Below are 21,790 nucleotides of genomic sequence, written 5' to 3'. Positions count from 1 at the left end.
GCTTCTTGTACTACAAAAATAACTTATGTGAAGTCCAAATGTTTTGAACTAGGAAAATTTAGTGACCTCACATATTGTCACAATATTTTGATTTAATTGAACATATTCTCATATCGGAACTACAATTTTTAATCTCTTATTTAATGGGTAAATATTTAAAAATATCATCACAATTTTTTTAATCATTTGACCATGTTTAAAGAAATAAAATACAATACCAAATGAAAGAGAAGTGAATTAGGTCTATTTAGACAGTTCAAGGGATTAGTGTTCTTTCTGAATTATTTTTGCAAATTGAAACAGAAGGGAATGTGTTAATGTCTCTACTTCTTAAAAGCAGCAGAGCCTATTAGCTGCTATTGAATTAGTATCTGGCTGACTTTTCCCAAAATAATATTTAAATTTGGAATTGTTTTGCAAGCTGGTGCATCAATACCCCAGAACATTTCATCAGACAAAAGCTTGTTTGTTCATTTATCATGTGCCTTGGGATTAAAAATAGTAACACCATATTTCTTCTGCATATGATCATTTATGTCAAAGTGTATTCATTGAATCTAGTGCTGGGTGAAATTTGTTATCCAATTTTTTTTTCAGCATAAGGTGCAGAATCCCCTGAAACATTTCATGAATTTGTGTTGGTTTCGCTAAATTGTTTGTATGGAGATGGCGGGGGGGGGGATTCTGAAAAAGTCTAATAATTTTATATTGACATTTTGTAAGCTAAATGTTTGGATTTTTTCAGTTCAAAATAACTCTTTTGAAATTTCCTTTAATTCTATTTAAAAATTAAACTCTTTTAAAATAGTCAAAATTGAAAGGAAATGCTTCATTTCAGGTAGAATGAAATGTTTTGTTCCAACTGATTTTTTTTTTTTTTTTGCTTTTTTGATTTACTGAAAATTCCAATAAAATTATTGTTAACCCAAAACAATTTTACTCCTGATTTTTCAAACAAAAAATCTGTTTTCCGCACACCTCTAATTCAGTCACCCCAATTCTTCAGACATTATGGGCCATTGTCATTGCAAAATCAGGGATTTAAATGATTTGTATAAATATTTAAACCTCTCAATATTCTGAGGTACCCTTTTCTTAGTTTCTGGTCTATGTAGCCACTCATTTACTTGTCATGTCTTCAGTTACCACCGCTCCATGTTACTAATTTGGTCTAGTCTATGACTCATTTTCTAGATCTTCTGATGGTTTTCTGTTTGTTTGGATCTTTTGTTTTTCTTTGTTATTACATTTTAATATAATTATGAAGTGAAGTGAGGTTTTTTTAAAGAAAAAATACTTTGTCAATTTAGTGGATATAAATGATTTAAATATGTTCCACAGATGTTTTCATTTACAAATTGCAACTTTTCGTAGTGTTGTAACTTACTCATCATTGTTCTAATTTGCATGTCATTACCCATTATGGTTTTTCTTTTGAAAACCTGAAATGTTTGCAGCTCATCATAACCTAGTCCAAATGATTTTCAGTACATCTGTTAAAAACAGCATCTAGGCAATTTCCTGTAGACAATCATCTTTGTGTTTTACTGATTTCCAAGATTTTCAGTTAGGAGTTTATATATACTTAAAGATTCTACTTTATGCATGCATAAATTGGAAAATAACAAATGGATAGTTAAGTTGTATGCAGAAGTATTACTGCATCTGTATTCTTGCATCTGTTACAAGAGTTACAGTCTGCCTTTTCCAGAGAGTTAGGCATGTTTTGGGGTTGTTTGTTTGTTTATTTGTTTGGTTGTTTTTAGGTGGGTGGCTGCGGTGGGGATGAAGGGGAGGAAGAAGAGTGAGCTCCTAAAATAGATTTCCCTGTTTCTTAATGGCATAATGAATTAACCAGATGTATCAAGAAATTAATTAACATAAGAATGAGTAGAAACAATGATGGAAAACAAAACAGCAGAAAAGGAATATTGGCCTACAATCCTTTATTGCCTCAGTGAGTGTAGGTACCTATCCTGATCTATTATAAAACAAAATCCAAAGTTAAAAAAAAAAAAACACCTACCCCCTGGGGTCTGACTTCTTTAACAATGGTTTAATCTGAAGATCATCTCAAACCTTTTCCTTGGGCCTGGCTGCTCCTAGGGTTCCTACCTTAGGATTGCTCAGTCCAACCTTGGATCCTGCCTCTCTAAGCAAGACACTTCTACCTCCCTTTTATCCTGGTGAAACAGCAAGCCACCTGCCTTACCCACAGAAACCTTAATTAGAAAGATCAACACTTGCTAGCAAGGTGAGTGTTCCCTCCAGTCTTGTACACTCACCTTCAAGGTGCTGAGCAAATTCAGCCCTCCTTTGTTTTTGCTCTCTTTATTCCTCTGCCTTTCTACATGTATTCCAAAATGCTTTTCTAAGTGATTCCTTTATCTCCTTTCCCCGCCCTTGACATGACACTTGCTTTAATTCTTCCTCCTACATCGAGAACAGCCTCTCAATTTCCCTGCCAAATGCCATCATAATTCTTCTTCAAATCCCTGCTTGAGACTTCTCTGGTATATATTTTTTTCCCAGTTGTAATTGACTATTAGCTCCCTAGGACAAGGAATTATTTTTTAAGTGTTTGTACATGACCGTGTACACTTAGTGCTCCATAAGTAACTCCTAATTATAATCAGTAAAATTCTGTTTAGTAAAAAATAAAGTTGTTAGACACGTGAGATATATATGCATTTTAAAATGTATCTATAACACCAAAGCAACTAGAAATTCATTGGTTGTAAGTCTAAATGTATTTCTGCATCTATGTTGTTATGGCCATCTAGATGACACACGCTCTCTGTGGATCGGTGGGTATATGCCTTAATGCTTTGTGGCTTTTCAGTTTCTGTGATAGGACAATGCAAATACAGTTATACAATAGAAATTGGTTTTACAATGGCATTACTTAGCTCATACTATTGAATCTTTCTCAGTTAGATTTTGATTGTGCATTGCTTGGACACTCAAAACTCCAATTGAGAGTATGGCTACACAGCAGCTGGGAGATGTAATTCCCAAGTCAGGTAGACATAAACATGTTAGCTCTGTTTGAGCTAGTGCAGTAACAATAATGTATAATAAATGGAAGAAAGAGAAAGTTGATAGTAATGAATATAATTAACAAGTTAGGAATTGTAGAAAATTGATACAGGAAGCAAAGGGACACAAGGATAAATCTGTAGCCAGCAGAATTAAGGACAATAAAGAGTTTATATATAACAAAAGGAAGAAATGTTAAATAAATATTTCTGTTTTGTATTTGAGGAAAAACAGATTATATAGTATCATCATATGGTGATAACTGTCTTTGCATTCCTCTAGTATCTCTGGAGGATGTTAAACAGAAGGTATGAAAGCTATACATTTTTAAATCAGCAGGTCCAGATAATTTTCATCCAAGAGTTTTAAGAGAGCTGGCTGAGGAGCTTTCAGGACTACTAATGTTAGTTTTCAGTAAGTCTTGAAGCACTGGGGAAGTTCCAGAACACTGGAAGAATGTGCCAATTTGTTAAAAAAGGGTAAATGGGATGATCCAAGTAATTATGGGTCTATCAGTCTGACATCAATCCCAGGCAAGAAAATGGAGCAGCTGATATGGGACTTGATTAATAAAGAATTAAAAGAGGGGAATGTTAATGCAAATCATCATGGGTTTAGAGAAAATAGATCCTGTCAAACTAACTAGATAATTTTGATGAAATCACAAATTTGGTTGATAAAGGTAATAGTCGAGGCATAATATACTTTGACTTAGCACCACACCACATTTTGATTATAAAACTACAACATTATAAAATTAACAGGACACACATTAAAAACTGTCTAACTGCTAGATCTCAAAAGGAATTGTAAATGGGGAATCATCATCAAGTGGGTGTGTTTCCAGTGTGGGTTGGTTCTTGGCCCTATACTATCTCCCATTTTTATAATGACCTGGAAGAAAACATATAATCACTGATAAAGTTTGCAGATGACACAAAAAGTAGGGGAATGATAAATAATGAAGAAGACTGGTCACTGATTCAAAGCAATATGGATTGCTTGCTAAACTGGTTTTAACCAAACAATATGCTTTTTAATAGGGCTACATGTAAATGTTTTCATCTCAGAATAAAGAATATAGGCCATACTTACAGAATGGGGGGACTCTGTCCCGGAAAGCAGTGACTCTGAAAAAGATTGGAGAGTTGTGTTGGCAATTCAGTTGAACCTGAGCTCCCAGTGTGACACCATGGACAGAGGAATTAAAGTGACTCTGGGATGCATAAACAGGGAAATCTGGAATAGGGTTATTTTAATTCTGTATTTTACCTCTTTACCAGTACTGTTGTGACTGCTGCTGTGTCCCATTCTGGTGCCCACAATTCAAGAAGGATGTTAATAAATTGGAGAGGGTTCAGAGAAAAGCCATATGGATGATTAAAGGGTTCGAAAACATGCTTTATAGCGATAGACTCAAAGAGCTCAATCTATGTAATTTTACAAAAAGAAGTTAAGAGGCGAGTTGATTATGGTCTATAAGAATCTACATGGAGAACAAATATTTAATAATGGGTTCTTCCATCTAGTAGAGAAAGATATAACATAATCCAATGGCTGGAAGGTGAAATTAGACAAATTCATACTGGGAATAAGGTGCAAATTTTTGACAGTGAGGACAATTTACCATTGGAACAATTTACCAAGAGTCATAGCGTATTCTTCACCAGTGACAATTTTTAAATCAAGATTGAATATTATTCTAAAAGATATACTCTAGCAATTTTTTTTGAGGAAGTTCAGTGGCCTGTGTTATACAGGACATCAGATTGGATCACAATGGTCTCTTCTGGTCTTGGAATCGACAGGGAAAAAAAACAAGTGAAGCCATGGTAGCATAGGTGGCATCTTGAGCTAGCTGACAGAGAATGTATCCCAGGGCTCAGGCAGGATGATACATAGGTGGCTAACTAGAGATTAGTTTCCATATAAAATATGTTTTTATTAGGGTTGTCAAGCGATTAAAAACATTAATTGCAATTAATTGCATGATTTAAAAAAATCATGATTAATCACATCAATTGTGCTGTTAAACAATAATAGAATACCATTCATTTAAAAAAAATTGTTTTCTACAATTTAAAATATATTGATTTCGTTTACAACACAGAATACAAAGTGTACAGTGCTCACTTTATATTTATTTTTGATTACATATATTTGCACTGTAAAGAAACAGTATTTTTCAATTCACCTAATACAAGTACTGAAGTGCAATCTCTTTATCATGAAAGTTGAACATACAAATGTAGAATTATGTACAAAAATAATTGCATTCAAAAACAAAAATATGTAAAACTTTAGAGCCTACTAGTCCACTCACTCCTACTTATTGTTCAGCCAATCGCTCAAACAAGTGTATTCACATTTGCGGGAGATAATGCTGCCTGCTTCTTGTTTACAATGTCACCTGAAAGTGAGAACAGGTGTTTGCATGGTGCTGTTGTAGCCAGCATCACAAGATATTTATGTGCCAGATGTGCTAAAGATTCATATGTCCCTTCATGCTTCAACCACATTCCAGAGGATATGTGTCTATGCTGAAGATGGGTTCTGCCTGATAATTATCCAAAGCAGTATGGACCGAAACATGTTCATTTTCATTATCTGAGTCAGATGCCACCAGCAGAAGGTAGTTCAGGTTCTGCAGTTTCCGCATCAGAGTGTTGGTCTTTTTAGACTTCTGAAAGCATGCTCCATGCCTTGTCCCTCTCAGATTTTGGAAGGCACTTCAGATTCTTAAACCTTGGGTCAAGTGCTGTAGCTATCGTTAGAAATCTCACATTGGTACCTTCTTTGCATTTTGTCAAATCTGCAGTCAAATTGTTCTTGGGTCATCATCCAAGACTGCTATAACATGAAATATATGGCAGAATGTGGGTAAAACAGAGCAGAAAACATACAATTCTCCCTCAAGGAGTCCAGTCACACATTTTTTTTAAATGAACTTCATCAGTATGGAAGCATATCCTCTGGAATGGTGGCCGAGGCAAAAAGGGGCATACAAATATTTAGCATATCTGCTATAAATACCTTGCAATGCCAGCTACAAAAGTGCCATGCGAACACCTGTTCTCACTTTCAGGTGATATTGTAAATAAAAAGCGGGCCGCATGATCTTTCATAAATGTAAACAAACTTGTTTGTCTTAGCAATTGGCTGAACAAGAAGTAGGACTGAGTGCACTTGTAGGCTCTACAGTTTTACATAGTTTTGTTTTTGAGTGTAGTTATGTAACAAAAAAATCTACATTTGTAAGTTGCACATTTATGATAAAGAGAATGCACTACAGTACTTGTATGAGGTGAATTGAAAAATACTATTTCTTTTATCATTTTTAGAGTGCAAACATTTGTAATGAAAAAATAACATAAAGTGAGCACTGTACACTTTGTATTCCATTTTGTAATTTAAATCAATATATTTTAAAATGTAGAAAAACATCCAAAAATATTTAATACATTTCAATTGGTATTCTGTTGTTTAACAGTGCGATTAAAGCTGCAATTAATCACGGTTAATTTTTTTGAGTTAATTGCTTGAGTTAACTGTGATTAATTTACAGTCCTCATTTTTATTGATTTTTAATCAGATATGTTCAAATTAGATTAAGGGGAAAACGGAACACAAATTGTAAAAGAATTGGTCCTTCCTACAGATGTGTCTACCCACTAAGTAGGTTCTCAAACTTTTGTACTGGTGACCCTTTTCTCACAGCAAACCTCTAAGTGTGATACCCCACTCCTTTATAAATTAAAAACATTTTTTTTTACATTTAATACTATTATAAATTCTGGAGGCAAAGCAGGGTTTGAGGTGGAGACTGACAGCTCACAACCTCCCACGTAATAACCATGTGACACCTGAGGGGTCACGACCCTCAGTTTGAGAACCCCTGAAATAGACAGTCAAAACCCAGATATTACAGATGTCGATGATCACATGACAACTCATTTCATTATCTCATTCATTTTTCCAAGGATTATATCCACTGCTCAGAAGTCTCATGAGAAATACTATGGAATTATCCCATCTGATAGGTAAATATTACTATATAAAAAGAAAAGCCTCCTAAAATTATTGCCTCAATTCAGAAAAAAAATCACAACAAACATTTACTGTGGGATAACAGCATAACTGTCAGTATTACATATGATGGAAAAATCTTAAAATTGCTGCATAGATCAATATTAACACAGGAAACTGACAATCTGCATCTGAAAGATTCAAATAACATTAACATATTACAAAAAATAGTGAACCATGTTTAAATTATCCCAAAACATTCCATGTCATGATAAAAGAAAGCTCTAGAGACACAGCATGACTGTCCAATCAGGGAACAAATGACCAGCAGCTCTTTCAATTAAAAAATAGAACAGAATGTTCAAAATTAAAAATAATTTTAAGTATATGATTCTTATAAAGGAATATGATGGTTTTCAAAACATGGTTGCCAAAATGTTTATCAATTGTGCAAGTCAAAGATATTTGATCACCAACCCAATCTATAAATCTCACATTTTCATATAGAGACAGATTCATTTATGCCCCCACAGCTGAAGGAGGTCTTTTTGTCAGAGAAACAGGGGAGAGGAGTAGTTCATGAGTAAATATTTAAAAAATATTAGATAACTGTCAATCTTCTGAGTATGTTTTTTCTTAGTCAAATTAGTTTTCAAGTCACAACTCTGTCTCAGAAAACATATTTTGGTGTGTGAAGATTAATTTCTTCTAGTGCCTACTGTGCCTGTCAGCATCAGTGCTAGAGAGAAAGCAGCTGAGAGATAGAAATGCATCCTATAGTAATGCATAAGGAGTATTTTCATGGCCGCACATGGCCATGCACACCTACACTTTGTGCCAGGTTGTGATGTCCTTATTCACAGTGAATAGCACCATGCTCCAGATGTGGTGCCATTGATTTCAGTGGGACCACTTGTGGAGTAAAGTGTTTTTTATCCTTAGGAAGGAGGGCACAAGCTGGCTTTTCGACACTGTGGTTCTGCATAGCACTCAATCACAGCCCACCCGCTACTTCAGAGATACCGCTCTGAATCCTTAACATTCTATCTGCAAAGAATTTCCTGCCTTTAGGGGTGAATTCTGTTGAATAACATTGATTTCCTGTAAAAGGGGCACTTCCTTCTGGCATGAAAGGTGGAATTTTGGTGGGACACTGGATGCAATTTTCAAAAATGCCTAAGTGACTTAGGAGCTTGGGTTACATTTTCAAGAGAGACAGTCATTTAGGAGTCCCATTGAAAGTCTACAGTCATACTGTCAACTTTTTTATCACTATTAGTTTTTTTATAAGTGGTTGTTTTTTAAAAAATTTAAACACCCATCAAAATATTTCAATGAGTAAATTTAATGAACACATTGCCCACATAAAGTCTTAAATGATTCTCAACTGTCTAGTTCAGTGGTTTTCAAACTGGAGGTCTTGACTCCTCAGAGGGTTGCAAGGTAGATAAATGCGGGTCAGGAGCTGTCAGCTCTGCGGGGATGACAGCCCTGAGACCCCATTAAATTAAATTTCCCTATTTTTAATGTATAAGGGAGAGTCACACTCAGAGGCTTGCTATGTGAAATGAGTCATCAATACAAAAAGTTTGAAAACCACTCGTCTAGTTAGTAGATGGGCACATCTGTAAGAAGGGCCAGTTTTTACAATGTGTGTATATTTTCCCCTTTTGTCTACTTTGAACCTTGTCTGATTAAAAACCAATCAAGGAAAGTATACCTATTTTCCCCAACAATGCAGCACGGAGAGACAGACAGTTAATAAACTGACTTAACAGATTTTTATTGTCTAAGCTGAGGTAAATGTAAATAGCAAGCAAAAGACATACATGGTGCCAAAAATATTGATTGGATTTTTTGAAGTTCCATCATTCTTAGTAATCAAATTGCACTGGCAGCAGAAGAATGGAAGAAGCAAAAATAGTGAAAGAAACACTTGGAAATATAAAATTCTCTCTCTCCCTGTATTTTCCTTCCCTTCTCTGTGCTACTTCCAAATTTCACTCTTTCGTTCTCCATTCCCTCTTTCTGCTTTCTTTCTTTCTACTTTGCATTCTTATTTTTACAATGACTTCCATAAGCTCTTTAACATATCACACACATTTCCTCCCCCAGACTTCTTTTCACAACAACATTGAACTGAACAGGAGCAGTTTTTATGATGCTGAAGATTACACAAGAAGGCGACAACTGATTGCGCTACTACAAATGGCATGCCTGACTATATGGAAGTATCCGGGCATTGAACCCATCCAGGATGTAACATTTTATAAGTTCAAACAGGGATAGCATCTGAAAAGTTTCTGGTCTTGTTCTAAAATTGGAATCCCAAAACAAAGAGTGGGTTATAAATTCATCAAAACAAGGTCTCAACCGCTAATAGCCAATCAGTATCCTAAGAGAGTGGCAATCTCAGAAATAACAAGAAAATACACAGCTGTGTTTAAAAGGGGTAGATAGTGCAGATCACAAAATATAAATGGCACTTGATGCTACTTTCAGAGATGCACTCCACTATTTATGAATTTGTTTGGCTCATCTCCTGTCAGCCCGTTATCAAGCTTTCCTAGTTGTTTTTGTTGTTGTTGTTTGTTTGTTTGTTTTTTTACTGTTAAGCAAATAGCTGTATAAGATGAGAAGGAAAATACCAGGTAATCAATTATAAAAAATAGAGACACTCTCTTTTGATATATCACTTTTTATATTAACAGTTTGCGTGTTCAAGCCTTTACACCACTGTTTGAATAAGGCAAACGAGGGAAGTGTCTATTAAATTAGCAAGAAAACAGAAACTTATTTTTATAATTGAGTGCACTGCTAGCAATGCACACAATGTATTTAAACAGTTCCTTTCCTCCTCCCCCCCAACGTGTCTGCTTTCGGGTTTTGGTTTAAGACCATCCTAGCAGAAGTATGGGAACAATGAAACATGATTTACTTCACTATCTTCTCTCTTAACAAAGCCAACCCATTTCATGCCTCATAGAAAATAGTTTGTTATGAAAGTAAGATTTGGAAAGGTGTGCTTATAGCTCTGTCTTCGTTTATTAAGATGTATTTCTGTATTCAGATGCATTTTTATTCTGTACATGTGGAAATAAAATAGCACAGAAGTTGAACATTTCTGTTGTTAAGTTTGTTATGCATTTAAGTGGGCTTCTTTGATGTTTTCGGTACCTTGATGGCCTGCATTGGTTCCATGCCCAAAATTCATTTAATTGCAATAGCAATGACAGAACTGTATATTAACAATATTCCATTAGCAGTGTAAATCGGCTGGAATACCTGCAAATCCAGACATCCTAAAGTGCCCAGAAACTCTGTCAGCTGCAATAAACCATCCCAATTACATTCTGTAAGTCATATATATCCAGATTTTGTAGAAAGACTTTCACTGCTCTGTTGGTGGCCAACACAGCAGAAGGGCTGCCATTTGGATATATACTCACTTCTAAGGAAGGACAACTCATAAAAGATTTGTGTGGATGAGTAAAGAGCTTAACAAAGTGATTTAAAAAAGGGAGAGCAGCTTATGGGAAATTAAAAATTGGAAGCAGAATATAAAAGGTACAAAGGCAAAAGCTAAAACAGTGTAAAAAGCCGATAAGGAATGAAGGTAGCAAAGTGTACAAATATGGTAAAGGAAATACAAAAGGCAAACAGAGAGAAGTATGTCAAATACATAAGAAGCAAACAGCCATGCATGGATCAGTGAGGATAGGGGCCATAAAGAGGTCAGGAAAAACAAGTTAATGACAGAGATGAGGCTGATATCACTGGAAGCCTGAATATATTTCTTTGTCCAATAATTCCTGGAAGAAGCTCAAAGGGGTCACCTTTCAGGGGCAGATTATTGGGGGTGGGGTGAAGAGAGGGATGAAGAAGCAAAGGTTAAAAGGCTTTACAATTACTCCAGAGCAGATAAGATATTAGAAGACGAATTAAAATTCACTAGGTGCCAATGGATTTATCACAGAATACCAAAAGAGAAGTTGCAAGGTAAAATAGAGGGAAACCTTTACGAAAGATAATTAACTGCTTAATAAGGACCAGGGAAGGAGCTGAGGTCATGAAGGTGGCTAAAGATAATCCACATGGATTTATAAAATAAAGGCTATTCTGAAAACATAATTCTTCAATGTGATAGAGTTATTTTGGAAGTAAAACAAACTGACAATTTTATTTATTAAAATATTGTGACTATTTAAAAAATGTAGGCAATTCAGTCTCAAAGTCAGGAATTTATAATACTGTCACTTAAACAAAACCTAAACACCATAACGTTTGGAAACAACTCAAAGTACTTGAAAGAAATTAAAGTCTTCTCTAAGATTTGACTGATATTTGGATATGTCGTGAAGTAAAAAATGTAAAAAGTTGGCAGTCATACGCTTAGTAACTGTGCTGTACACTCCTTTCCTCTTACTTATATACAAAGTATATTTTCAGCGTTGTCTTTGGCCTCCATTTTTGCACCCACCAATGGCATGTATGAAAACAGGACTACTGAATAGGAAGGTTGTATGGCCTCTGTATTTGACACTGGTTCAACTGCTACCTGATTACTGTGTCCACAATTCAAGAAAGTTGTTGATAAATTGGAGATGGTTCAGAGAAGAGCTACAAGAACAATTCAAGGATTGGAACATATGCCTGTAGTGTGAAACAGACTGAGCTCCTGTAGTCTAACTTTACAACGAAAAGATCACAGTCTATATGCTGGGAATAGAGGGGTCTTCAGCATGGTACCCAAAGAGATAACAAGATCCAATGCTTGGAAGTTGACAATAGACACATTCAGACTGCAAATAAGGTATAAATTTTTATAGTGAGGGTAATTAACCATTGGTACAACTTACCAAGGTTTGGTGTGGATTCTCTATCACTGGCAATTTTGAAATCAAGATTGAATGCTTTTCTAAAAGATATACTCTAGTTCACTGTTTCTCAAACTGGGGTCTGTGGACCCCTAGGGGTTTGCAAGGGTACTCCAGTGGGCTCCAATGATCAACTCCTCCCCTTCCCTCCCTCAACTCCTCCCTCTTCCTCCCAGCACCTCCTGCATCCCAAGGAACAGCTGTTCAGTGGCATGCAGGAGGCGCTGGGAGGGGGTGGAGAAGCAGGGACGGGGCACACTCGGGGGAGGAGCGGAAAGAGGAGGGGAATAGGAAGAGCAGGGTGGAGCAGGGGCAAAAAGAGGTGGGGCAGGTATGGGACCATGGGGGAGGGGGTGGAATAGGGTTGGGGTCTAGGGTTGAGCAGGGGGCTTGGGGAGTCCGTGAAAAAATTTAAATCAAAATGGGAGTCTTTGGGTTACTAAAGTTTGAGTTCAAACAGGAATTAATTCAGGGAAGTACTATGGCCTATTTTATACAGGAGATCAGACAAGATGACCACAGAGGTCTCTTTTGGCCTTTTAGTATATGAATCAATGCACAAATAATTGGAGGCACAATTATACACACTGTGACATATGTGGGGGAGTTTCTAACTTTAGTGAGGCCTCAAATCAGGGTCTCATAAAAGCTATAACCTCCAGAGTTTATACTACGGAAGCAGATCTTCCAAAAAGACTCAAATCTGACTTTACTCACTAAAACTGAGCAGATGATTTCTACTAGATAATTTTGGACAAATTTAGCCTCTTTTCTGCTCAGACAATATGCATCAGCATATTTTCCTCTGATTTTTTCATAACTATAAATGATCAGTTTATCATGCATTTATTTTTTCCAATATATTACTATACAGACTGATCATGAATATTTTCAATATAAGATCTGTTGCTTAGTCGAGATTTAGCAGATGAGCTAACTTAGTTTTTTTGTTCTTGTTTTCTGTTTTCTGATTGGATAAATGTGTAAATATTTTCCAGTATTAACATGTGGGTATATGTATATGAGATTTTGAACTTTGCTGTCTTTGAACATTTGTGCCTGTAACATTCGATCACTCAAATGTTCAGAGAAAACAAATATAAAGGAGCTTTGGCCAAAGGTTCAAGCAGCTTCTCAACAGTTTTGATCAAATAGCCACCAGTTTTGTTTTTTAGTTTCTTGAATTATTTATCCAGCTGTAGTATACTCACCAAAGGGTTTCAGCCATACATTCTGACAGTTTTAAAGTCAGCTGTTGTGCAAAGAGGTAAACTTCTGTATTATTAAACATTGTTAAACTATTCCCTTTCTCCTGCTACAAATGAAATCTAAGGCTTTATGTCATCTTTATAATTCACACAGCAAAGTTCCAGTTTTCTTGAAAGTGAATACAAGAAAAAGAATTTGATGGGATGCTTTATTTTTTCAAACATTTGATATATTGTACATGACTGTTATAAGGCACACATTTTTATCTAAGGATGATTGACCAGTGGAAGAAACTAGCAAGTGCAATGGTAGATTCACCTTCTCTTGAAGTCTTCAGATCAAAACTGGATACCTTTCTGAAAAATCTGTTTTAGTCAGACACAAGTTATAGGGCTCAAACAGGAGTCATTGGATGAAGTTCTATGGCCTGTCTTATATAGGTCAGCTTAGATGATCGAATTGGTCTCTTCTGACCTTAAAATCTGTGAAATTCTACTATCTACTGGGTTCTAGACTAATAGTATCTACTTTAAATATGTTTTAATAATTAGGTATCTTAAAATTATATATACAGTTAAGTTTTAAATAAAATAGGTTCTCATCTTAGGGCCTTTCCTTCTGATCACAGTGGTAGTTAAGCATTTACAGTCTGTAATACAGTCTGTAATTAGGTGATTAATTCATACCCTGGGAGCTAGGGGGAGTTAAGGGGGCTCAAAAATTCAAAGCACTCTGCAGAGTTGGGTCCTTAACTGTAGAGTTTATTGTAGAATTATATTTCAATCTGTTTTCCTGATGGACATTTTATTATATTGGAGATTATATTTAGGCTAGAATTTTCAAAAGTGTCGGCTAACTTTACTCCTGTTGAAATTGATGAGAGTTTTGCTACTGACCTCAATGGGAGTTGAGTTACGCCAATGCTGAGGATTTTAGAAAACCTTAATATTCCTTATTAAGTAGGAATACCATGAAATATATAGGCCTAAAACAGAACCAGTTGAAATAAATGGAAAAAAAATCCTATTGACTTTAGTGTAATCCTATAGATTTACTCAAGCAAATCTTGCAAGCTTGAGCCCTTACATGGAGGCAGATTCAGCCCTGAAATTCTCAAAAACTTAGTGTAATTTTTCTTTTTAGTAATGCATGTGGGAAAAATGCAGAACACTAAGCATAACAAACAGATCTGCCCATCACCCACTCGTCTTTGCATGGTATGTTTGCAGTGTACATTCAAACATATTAAGATGGATATGAAGATACATGATGTAGTCAACATTTACCTTAAGTCCAAATAATACATATGAGGTCTGCATGTGGCCTTTAGTGCTGCAGTTCAGATATAGAGAATCCAAACTCTGCCAGTTAATTCAAACTCTGCCAGGTGAATGGTTCGATGATAAAAAAGTTGTATTGTTAGAATGAAAATATAACAATGCAAATGCATTTATCTTTGGACCTGCAAGTACACTGAAATATTCCAAACACGTATGAATATTTCTATCATCCCGTCCATGGTCTTCTGATTCTTTTAAACAAAATATAACAAATTCACAAGGGCAGATTTGAAAGTAATAATCACAATTTTCTTCTCAGAAAATAACAAACAAAATGGGAAGTTTTTATGCTTAGAAATGCAAAGACGACAAATTATCTCCAGACTCAACTTTAAGATTATTTTAAAGGTGACCTGCAGAGTAAAAGCAAAGTCGAGGTTGTGAGTCATTCTTTTGTTTCTTTATGTGGTACGAAAAGTTGGGTAATGTTCCTTCCAAAAAAAAGGTGGTTTTCCTGCTTGTTTTTCATATTAGAAATATCAGGAAATGTTGTGTATTTTGTTGTTGCTGGACGTAGCCTCTAAAAAGCCAGGGTAAGAGTCTGTGCTCTGCCTCTAAGATGTGCAGAACAGGACTCATAGCTCAGAGGCAGGCGGGGGTATGTGTGTGTGTGGGGGGGTGTAATATGGCTTTAGGCCACTTTTGAGCCCTATTGGGCTGCTCCAGAGGCTGGGGAGACCCTGGTTCTAACTTGGGCAGCCCTGAGGGGCTGTCTGCATTACATAAGCCATCCCCGGCTGCCTTAAAGACAGCAGCACTTTCAGCAATCTCTGCAGTGCTGCAGCTCTCTCGCCAACACACTGCTTGCACTTTTGTCAGGGTGTCTGACAGGGACCTCAGAAAGCAGCCTTACCTCTGCCTGCACCAAGGGAAGCCTCCCCATCTAAATCAGGAGCTCCTTACAACATCTTGACACCTGTTCAGACCTTTTACTTGGTACAAAGGGGCAGAGGAGAGGATCTTAGATTAGAAAAGCTTTGTGGTGCGAAACTTGGGCTGTATTTTATTAAGTTCATACAGGGCCTAGTACAACAGAGCCAGACTTTGATTTGCAGACTTGGGACACTGGAATACAAATAATAAATTATTATAATTGTAAGAACTAGAACACATGAGTGGGAACTTTCTGGGCCCTTAGATGAAGGTGCCCAGGTCTTGAATCTGTGACAGAAAACTGCTCTCAGCTGTGTCAAGCGTTTTAGCTAAATAATAATAATAATCAATAATAAACTGAAGAATTTTAAGAGTATGACTGAATTTCTATTCCTCTGTCAATTGATGTGGTGTCATTTCCTAAAAACATGAGATGCCATAATCTTACCCATGGTCTAGTCATCCACAGAGTCCTACAGGGAAAAATAAGTTAGACAAGACCTGAATTTGTAATGTAAAAGACTGAAATCCTATATTCTGATTCTCAGGAATATATGACATGCAACCCAACACCTCCTTCCTCCTTAAGCCCCCCCAATCTTCTCATTTAGCCTCTTCTACACATAAGGGGAAGGAGGTGATGCAAAACACTTTAAAATCTGATCCACTCCATTCTCGAATCCTTGGGAAGCAGCTGGAGGGTTCGGGGAGCGGGGAATGGCTTCTGAAATCTGCAAGTGCAATTTCTTTTTACTTAACCATTCTATTGAATCTCACAGTAGAGCATTTGTGATACTTTGTGTGAAGGATACTACTATATAAAATTACACTCTGAAGGATTTTACACTTTACTCGTGCAGTGACAAACTTCAGCATGAAGAGCTATACAGTGAAGAGTAAAATGAAATACTAGCCAATGCCTTACAATCCCTATCTATTAATGGCTATTTTAACAATATGCTTAATAAGTGGATCTGATCTTTGCTGTCTTGAGCCAGCTAGATTTATTCCCCTCTGACCTTATCAGAGAGCACTTATTTTCCTGTATGAAATCAGATCAGCTGTTATCTCTGAACACACCCTATGAAAAGCGGTTGGAAATACCCAAAGATTAACAAATGTTTGTGTGATTGACAGAAAACCATGCAACCCTGTCTGCTCCAGTGAAACAAAGGATCTGGTCTGATTAGGGAGCTAAATAAACATCCTTTACCTGGAATAATCTAATCTAACTTGGTGCAGCAAGTTAGGAAATTTCATCAAACTATTAAATCAAATGATTTTGGATAAAGTGTAAAGAATACTGGGAAAACATTGATGCCTGCTTGTTGACGTTTCTTGGCTGGAAATCCTCAAAGTGTATGGTTTGGGAAAAAAATCTACAATGGAAATAAGAATAAACACCACCAAGAACATTGAAGCCACTGGAGGGGTGATTTTTCAGATGCATTTTCACCGTATTTTTACGGGTCTCCTCTCTCACATTTATCTATAGCTCTTATTAATGTCAAGAGGAGTGACACACACTTTGTCAGAATAGAATCAACTGCCATATTTTCATGTCTCCTGACCTGCTCTACCCAGATAATATGTCCAAAGCCCCAGCTCCAGGAAACTATCGATGGTGTATTTATAAATCAATAGGAATCTGTTTTCTAGATAGACTGAGTACACTAATGAAATGCTAACTTTTATTATTGGGCAATGGTTTGATCACTTTTTATGTGATGCTAGTCCTGCACAGTAGGAATTGTTCATACACTATGATTCCCTGTCAGTTGCATCCTAAAGGACCTAGGGGGTCAGAATGCAGCAGCTCTCGGAGAGGAGGTGAAATCTGGCGTGCTATGTATTGTATATTATAACTGATGGGGAAACTTCAGAGTACATATAACTTTCTCTTTGCCCGGGACTTCCCTAATGAAGTCTGTAAAGACAGAAGGGTGATAGGAAGGGAACAAAAGAAGGGCTTGGGTAGGAAATGATGGGATGAGAATAGCTGCAAAAGGGAAGAAGGGGTTATAGGGCACGAACCATTGAAAATGGGTCAATAGTGTGATGCTGTTGCAAAAAAGGCCGATATCATTGGGATATATTAACAGCCATGCTAAGAAGTTTAGAAACCATGACTTATAAGGGAAGGCTGAAAGAATTGGGAATGCTCAGTCCAGAGAAAAGAAGACTGAGAGGGACATGCTAATAGTTGTAAAGGTTAAAGACGGTTATAAAAAGAAGTGTGGCCAATTGTTCTCCATGTCCCCTGAGGGTAGGGCAAGAAGTAATTGGATTTACTTGCAGCAAGAGAGATTTAGAAAGGTTGGGAATTAGGAAAAACAAACGATGGGGATTGTTAAGCACTGGAACAGATTACTAGGGTGGTTGTGGAATTCTCGTCTTTGTTTTTTTTTTGTTTGGTTGGTTTTTTTTTAAGAAGAGGTTAGATCAGCACTGACCATCTAGGTATATTTAATCCTGCCTCAGCACAGGGGGATGGACTAGATGATCTCTTGGGGTCTCTGATAGCCCTACATGTATTGTATTTTAAAGGCCTGGCAGAGGCTCGAGGCAGGAAGGTTTTCAGGGAGAGAAGGCTTGCAGGCTGCTGAATGTTGTGTGTTAGAGGAAGGCAAAAGCTTTTGTCCAGAGGATGACAGTTCTCTTTTGCAACGGCTTGCAAGGTTTCTAAATGTGTTTTTGTTCAGCTTTGGACTGGAAAAAAAAAACCCTCTTTCAAATATTTTCTGCAAACTGGAATTGTGTGGAGATGTCTGTTTTCAGATCAAAAGGCATGGGTTTCCAATTCAGATTCATTCTCTCTATGCCTCTCATCAGCAGTAACGAGAGAGCCTCAAAAACCTTGCTGATAAAACTTCATAGAAACCAATATGTCTTTGTGAAACATTTCAGCTTGCACAAATTGCATATTTCAATGAAATTCCATTTAATCAAAAAAGTTGCAAAAAGCTCTACTTTGGAGATTTATCGACCATAAGTAAAAACAATAAAGCAAGTAGAACATATATAAAGGAAATGGAAACCTTTATTGAGATTGACGCATCCCTCCTGTCAAATGGTAAGATTATGGCCCTCTGTAAGTTATGTATGCAGTGGCCCACATACAGCAACCCAGGGTAGCTGGTGCTAGTGGGTGTGTAAGGGCTGTTACTGATTAGTTCCCTCCCCCCACAGAAACAACTTGCCATGAAAGAACTAGGTGGAGTCATGGCTCTGCCCCCCATCATTAACAAAGCTTGGCAGCTATGTAGGAGGCAGTATTCCAATCCTCTGCAATGGTGTCACAAGTTACTCTATCCGAAATAGAGCCAGAGACTCCAAGAAGCATCCTGCCTCAGAGGGTCTGAATGCCTTCTCTGGGATAGTGGGTTTCTGCCTGACCCCTTGCAAAGGGCTAAGTCTTAAGGATAAAATCTAGCCCCACATGAGACCATTGTATTAGGAATTTTAGTATGCATGTCTGTATATTGGTCCAATTATATACCAAATTCCTAACCTGCACTTTTTCAGATATCAGGCAAGTCTGGTTACCCACTTTTAACTGCATCCATGAGAAACCAGGCAGGTCAGATATTTCTGACTCCAACTTCTAGCACAAAATGGGGGGCAGGAGGGAATCTTCAGAGGATATTTAAAACAAACTATGTCAAGCATATAATGCAATGTACTGACACAAGTTTCTTGAAAATGGTTTGACGCAAAGTAATTGTTGGGTCACTTATAAAACTCTGTATTTCACAAAGAGCAACTTTTTCAATGCACTAAATTGTTCCCCCAAATGGTGTTAGAGGATGATGTAACAGATTAGATCATTTGTATGAATGTCTCCAATGTGGCCTGGAGTGAGCTGACTAGATTTGTAGCCCTGGGAATGAGAACTGAGTATCACATCAGGGGGAAAGAATGAAAGATTGTTATAAGGAGAGGAACTCCCATCCGCGAGTCTATGTTTGGAAAGAGGCAGCTCTCCCAAAGATTCCACAGTCCCTTAGGAGGAATGCACTTGAAAAAGGTGCACCACCACACACAGTGTCACTGAGTGGTCAGATGGGGATGGGCAGGTCACCTTCCCATTAGCAACTCTGTCCTGCCCTTCAGCACCCCCCGCCCCAAGGGTTTCCAGTCCTCCCCTCCTACACGGGGGTAGGGCCAGCTGGGTCTTTAAATAGCCATGGCCTATTCCAGCAGGCCTCTCACCTTAGGTGAAGGCCTCTGGTGTTGCACTGTTTTCTGGGAGAGGGTAGGGGATCCTGGGCCAGGACTCTCCACTGAGTCCAGTACAAGGCCCAGCGGTGGGCAGCTACACTCAGCCCCTTGGGGTGTTAAGACATCATCCTTCCTGGACCACTTCCTACCCCGTTCTCTTCAGCTGCACAGAGTAAGCCACTTCTCTCAAGTCTCTGACCTGCACGCTCACTCACTTATCTCTCTTTCATAGGTTCTTCTTCACTGGTCTGTGTGGTGAGGCCTCAGGCAAAGAGCACCTGGGCACTGCTTCCCCTCAGAGTTCAGGACAGCCCTCAGCTCCCTTCCACTGCCTGCCTCCTTCTGAGATGCTCTGCTCCCCTTTTTAAACCCTGCCTCCAGCTTGGGCAGACCCTGCAGGTGTAGCTGGGCGAGGCCATCTGGGCCAAGAGCTGCTCATTAACCCCTTACTCTCTATTGTGAGGTTTGTAAACTCCATGACAGCACTGTACATTTATATATCAGCAAAAACAGACATGTTAAGGTGCTGAAAAAATATAATGATTAGAAGCTGTGCTTGTAAAACATGGCTGTAGTAGTAAACCGAGAGACCTCTCTGCTTAAAGTTACTGACTTTAATTACTTTTCTTAGGAAGAATTATATAGATATACTATGTTCAGATTGTCTGCTCGTTTATCTATTGGGTTGATGGGAGATAAATTGCCTTGTGATATCTTAATGTACTGCAGTTTTATTCAAGAGATCAGTTATAGGACTATAGAAACATGACTTTGGATCAAGAACAATGAATTGGAGGTGTGACAGAATCAACACTCTGCAAAATAGTAGTGCCCACCACGGGGATTGTTGGAGGTAGTGAATTTTCCCAAAGGCCCAGTAAAAGTGTTCAGAATGTCTTTTGTAATGTTCTTAGCCACACTGGAATTATGAAAAACATCAGGCAATTTAAAAATCTGATTTAATGTTACCTTACAAACACAGCAATAAAAGACAGTGTGGCAGTCTGAAAGTCTCCTTTTTTTTTTTAACTCCGGCAACGGTCATTACCATCTTGTCAGACATTATTTTAGTCAAGCCAAGCTGCTGAATCATTTCTATGTGCTGGATTCACCAAATTAATGGTATTGTGAATACACAGGATGGAGAGAGAGAGTGACATGGGGAACGGTTAGCAAGCAGAACTCATTAATTTTGTTTTGTAAAAACCCTGCAAAGAAACTCCAGCAAATCACACCATGGGGACAAAACCTGTTTTAGCTGAGGAGCTATAAAAACTGATGATAGTAAAATGACAGATTCCATAACTGTTGAACAGTTGCTACAAAAGTCCAATAGCAGTAAATGATTATACTTGTCTCGCTAACAGTGCTGGGTAAAAATAGTGAAAGTTACTTTACCGGCATTTCACATTGATATTTGGCAAAAGTCACAGAATTTGGAAGAAGAGTCATAGCTGTGACCTGCATGTTGAAAAAGAGCACACAACTTTGTCACAGAGTGCAGTGCGCAGGCCAAGCCTAGGCACCATCACTACAGGAGAGGACAAAATATAGAAAATAAAATTGAAAGAGGATAAAGCCAAAAATTAGAAATGAATCAGGAATAAAAGACACAGAGAAAGAAAAGGAGGCTTATGTCATTTCTTATCCAAACTATTTCCAGTATTGTTTATCTCTTTAATTTTTACCTCCTCCTTCTATCTTTGCTCTTCCATTACAGATGGCCCAGTGTACATTGCTCAGTTTCAAGCAGATTCCTCAACCATGTGTTTTTTCAGTACCTTCAGGGCCTTCATAGTCATAAAAAAACAAAGACAATGAGAAGGATGCCTCCTCCTCATTTTCTCCTTCTTTTGAATACCAAAGAATGTCAGCAGTTAAAATATCAGGACAGATTCTAACTACTGTAATCTATTCAGATTCTTATTTCACTTTCATCACTGTAGCATCTGAGCACCTTCCAGAAACCCATTTAATTGATGTGACTAACATCTGTTATCTGTTATGTTCTTTCTTTCTTTCATCCTCTTCCCAGGTAGAAAGTTGTGTGATCAGTTTGTTTGTTTTTTTTATTTTTATTTTTTTAATCATACGTAGATTGTGCTGTATGTTTGTGCAAGTTCGTGAAAGTGCACATTACACTTGGAACAGAAAGTGATGTGGTTTGTCATTCTTAATTCCTCTATAATTTCATTGTTCAGTGTT

The sequence above is a fragment of the Mauremys reevesii genome, linkage group 11 (assembly GCF_016161935.1).
Source record: "Mauremys reevesii isolate NIE-2019 linkage group 11, ASM1616193v1, whole genome shotgun sequence".
NCBI lineage: Eukaryota > Metazoa > Chordata > Testudines > Geoemydidae > Mauremys > Mauremys reevesii.
Note: the sequence above shows the minus strand (reverse complement) of the source record.